Source organism: Balaenoptera musculus, chromosome 4 (assembly GCF_009873245.2).
Source record: "Balaenoptera musculus isolate JJ_BM4_2016_0621 chromosome 4, mBalMus1.pri.v3, whole genome shotgun sequence".
NCBI classification, from domain to species: domain Eukaryota; kingdom Metazoa; phylum Chordata; class Mammalia; order Artiodactyla; family Balaenopteridae; genus Balaenoptera; species Balaenoptera musculus.
The window spans coordinates 77010300-77015182 of NC_045788.1; the positions used below are offsets into that span (position 1 = coordinate 77010300).

The window sequence follows — 4883 nt, forward strand, 5'->3', positions numbered from 1 at the left end:
AAGAAGGAGGGGCTGTGGAGGAACAAATGGGTGTGTACAAGGCATTGTGCTGGAACATGAGTCAAACTTCCCTGCGTTCTTGTTGAGCTTGATTCCATCCTGTTGCATCTGAAGTATGAAATCCGAAACCACAACCAGAGAGTTTCCCAATGTTTAACTTCTAACAAAAACTTTATTTTTTAAAGGAATATTTTTTTAATAATGTCAAGGCTGATTGTTTAAAGTGGACTTGACTTTATAAAGAAAGTAAAAGATCTATCTGGAGAACCGTGGCTGGATGTTTGTATTTTACTTTTATTTACATTTCTAGAACTGCTTAAAATACAGAAAAACACAAAGGATAAAACAATAAATACCTATATTCCTATCATCCAAAATTAAAACTTTTAACATTTGGTCATGTTTGTTTCCCTTTTTTTTTTTTTTTTTTTGGTAGTTGTTTTCAAGAAATAAACTATTGATATCACAAGTTCCCCACTCCCCAACCCCCAATCTTGCCCTCCACACTTGTAAGCTACATTGTGAGTTTGGTATCCTTCTAGCCCATTTTTCATACTTTTATTTAGTGTGTTTTTAAAATCTACTTAAATTTTATGCTAAACATGTACTCTATATTATGGTTTTTTTCTACTCAATATATTTTTCAGTCATTCCATGTTGATACACAGAGAGATAAATCTAGTTCATTTCCTTTAAGTGTTATTCTGTGATAGATCTATTTGTCTATCTACTTATCTCTATCTATTTATCTATCTACCGTTTATCCATTCCCTCTAGGTGCTATATACTATTCCATATTTTACATACTTATTCCCCTATTGATGAAGACTTTGGTTGTTTCCAGTTTTTTACCCTTATAAACAAGAGGCATTTTTTTTTCCGTTTGTACATGTGTGAGGGCTTTTGCAGGCAAATTATCTAGAAGAAAAACTTGTTTTGTGTGAATATTTATTTGTATTATTTTATTCAATTTTTGGAATGTGTAACACATACACATGATAAAAATGTTCAAAAGGAACAAAAGAGTCTCCAATATAAGAGTGTTCCCTGCATTGGCAGGTGGATTTTTAACCACTGTGCCACCAGGGAAGTCCCTGGAATGCCTTTATCTATGTATTGAGAAAAATAGCAAATGTGGATGACATGGTGCTCACTCAAGAGGCCACAAGTCATCTTAAGACTTTGGCTCAGCTCTGGCCACACATAATCCTTGACATCTTTCTGTGACCTTCTCAAGTCAGGTCCCCTCATATCCAGGACTCGAAATGTTTTTCAAGGTCACAGCCTATTTTTACCTCTCTGTTCACCAACTAGTCAAGGTGATCCTTATCTAATCTCCCCGGTGGTCAGCCATGGGGAAAGCAGCATATCTTCTGTTCTCTTTCTAGTGTTTATGCTCTGTTACTCTCAGATATTCCCTCTTGATTCTCAATAATTACTTTTAGAAACAAAAACTGCCCCAAAGCAAATGTTGCTTTTATCCTACTATATATCCTAGTTACTTTCAAGGTAGTGTGGATGCCTCTGACTGACTGGGTAAGAGTCACATACAAGGAACTGCAGAAAAGAAAAGCTCAACAGTTAATATCTCTGTGTTAATTATTTAATTAATTAAACACACATTTATTTATTTTTTTAAGTTTTGTTTACTTTGTTTAATACGCAGTGATGGTCTCAAAACTCTTTCTCTTCATCAGATGTTTGATCCCCTTGTAAAGCTTTGGTTTTTGAGTTTGAACATGGTGCTTTACTCCATCAATAACATGATTTTCCTGCTGTAGTGCATTGTGAAGCTCTTCTGAAGAAAACTGGATCCAACCCATACCTCTGTGAAAGCCAGTCTCTTTGTCAAAAGGTACGGTGCACTTTCCTATATGGCCAAATTGTGCAAAGTGTTCTCCCAGCTCACTCGTGGCCGCAGTCCAGGGAATTTTTCTCAGATACGCAACGGCCAGCGGATGTTCGTTGGCAGCGTCGTAGCACTCTTCGCTGCCGAAGCCGCCATCTTTAGATTAATACACATTTATTTTTAAGTACCTTTAAGGTTGTATTATTGGATTTTTGGGGGGTATCAATTATTCAGGCTACGTTTATAGAGCTTGACATTCTCATATGCCCTATATTTCTTGTCTGTGAGTTCATCTTCCACAGGAATTATCTTTGATGGGAGATGTCCCTTGTGGGGGGCTGGGTTGTGGGTGGTTGCCTGTACTGGGTCATATGGGGTGCATAGTCCCCAGACGAGGTCTTATTTTGCTCTTGGCTTATGACTCCTAACTCGTGAAGATATTGAGAATTTGGGCTTATCTCCAGATTTTGGTACAGGCCTGGGGCTCTGGACTTCCCCAGCTAACTGTGCTTCCACCCATGGCTGGGGTGAAGGTATGGCTACATCACTTACTATACACCCCATCATTTCCACTCCTAGGTATTTACCTAAGAGGGGTGAAAACAAAGACTTGTGTACAAATGTTCATAGCTGCATTGTTCATGATAGCTCAAAACTAAAATGACCCAGATGAATAGATTTAAAAAATTGTAGAGATTATCCAGCCTCATGGTCACATGAGACGCTCCCTTTGTCTCTCTGCTTCAATTTCCAACCGGTAAAACATCCATAACTCAACAAAGATTCCTCTTTCCAGCACAACAGGATGCCAGAAAGTTCCATATATCTGTACATTTACAAGTGGGTGGACTGAAATACATAGAGGAGGCTGAACTGTGGGAACAGAGGAGGCAGTGACTGTGATCCTGGATCCCTGGCTGCAACAGCTGAGCCTGCTGCCCCAGAAAAGCCAGTAGCAGCTGGGAAGGTGGCACACATGCCTGTGGCCTCCCAACCCCAGCAGTGCACACAGCCACAGGGAGCTGGGCTGCAGCAGCAGTGGGGCCTGTAATCCTGTCCCTCCAGCCATGGAGGTGCCTGCAAATCCAGATCCCTGCCTGCAGCAGTGACACCCATGAACCTAACAACCCCAAAAGTGCCTGTGACCCTGGCTCCCCCTACCCCCCTGTCCCCCTGCGATGGTGAAGCCTGCAACCCAGGAAACCCCAGACAAGGTGGAGGCGCCAGCCATCCTGGAGTCCAGGTGGTGACACCAGTGACATCAGTGACACCAAAAGCAGCAAGGCACCAGAAAACCTGGAGGCACAAGCAGCTGTAATGAGGGTACGTGGTGACATCTCTGGCAGAGGCAGTGAGAGTGGAAAGTGCCAATTCTCAAGTATTGGGTTGGCCAAAAAATTCGTTTGGGTTTTTCCATAAGGTGTTCTGGAAAAACCCGAACGAACTTTTTGGCCAACCCAATATAATGAGAGGCAGCTCAGGTAAGAGAAACCAGAAATGTGTTATAGTTCCACCTATTGAAAAACAAAAGAAAGGTTCCTAATTACTAATCTGGTGAATTGTTTAGAATCAAGTAAAAAAAAAGCTTTACCTAAAGAAGAAAGGTGTTTGCCACTTCAAATGTACTGGCAGAGGAAAACTCATCAAGCACCGTGAAAAACCATGGTAAGACGGTATCACAAAAAGAAATGGACAATTCTCCAGAAACCAAACAAAAAGCCATGGAATATTGCAACCTAACTGATCGAGAATTCAAAACAGCTGTCATGAAGAAACTCAACGAGCTACAGGAAAACTCAGAAAGGCAGTTCAATGAGCTCAGGAATAAATTTAATGAACAGAAGGAGTATTTTACCAAAGAGATTGAAATTCTAAAAAGGACCAAACAGAAATTCTGGAGCTTAAGAACTCAATAAATTAGAGGAAGAATGCATCAGGAAGCATTGGAAATAGAGCAGACCACATGGAAGAGAGAAAGAGTGATCAGGAAGATAGACATGTACAAATGATACAGGTAAATGGGGAGAGAACTAGGAAATTCTATGAGAATTGTTTGACTCTATTAGGAAGGGCAGTATTAGGATAATGGATATCCCAGAAGGAGAAGAGAGGGAAAAAGGAACAGAGAGTTTATTTAAGTTTATTTAACGAAATAATAGCTGCGAACTTCCCAAGCCTGGGGAAGGAACTGGATATATAGATACAAGTCCATTAAGCTAAGAGAACATCTAATTACCTCAGTGCAAAAAGACCTCCTCCAAGACACATTATATTCAAACTGTCAAAATTGAATGATGAAGATGGAATTTTAAAGGTAGCCAGGGAAAGAAGGATGGTAACCTACAAAGGAAACTCCATTAGGCAATCAGCAGATTTCTCAGCAGAAACTTTACCTGACAGGAGAGCATGGAATGATATACTCAAATATTGAGAGATAAAAACTGTCAGCCAAGAATATGCAGATATGAAGGAGAAATAAAGGCTTTCCTAGACAAACAAAAGCCAAGAGCGTTCATCACCATTAGACCTGCCTTACAAGAAATATTGAAAGGAACTCTTCTACCTGAAACAAAAAGGCAAAAGTACACAAAACTTTGAGTAAAGTAGTAAATAGACAGAATCAGAAAATCATAACTCTATATCAGAATAGGTTTTTTTTTCTTGTTTGTTTGTATTCAAATAGGCTGAATTATATTTTAGAGCAGATTAGGGTTCAGAGCAAAATTGAGCAGAGAGAACAGAGAGTTCCCTTATGTCCCCTGCTCCTCCCTGCCTGCCCCATGCCCTCCAGGCGCTCAGAGTCTGGCACTCTTCAACTCTCCTATGAACATCCTGCACCAGAGCAACGTTTGGTCACAATGGATGAACCTACGTGGACACCTCATGATCACCCAGAGTCCAGAGTTTACCCTAGGGTTCATTCCTGGTGTTGTACATTCTATAGGTTTGTTTTTATTTTTAAAGAATTTTTAAAAAATTTTATTTATTTATTTTTGGCTGCGTTCAGTCTTCGTGGCTGCATGCAGGCTTTTCT

At 40.1% G+C, this 4883-nt stretch overlaps 1 pseudogene; it reads right to left on the reverse strand.

The window, feature by feature from the left end:
• Positions 1-1674: 1674 nt before the first annotated feature.
• Positions 1675-2005, reverse strand: LOC118894958 (annotated as a pseudogene).
• Positions 2006-4883: the final 2878 nt, after the last annotated feature.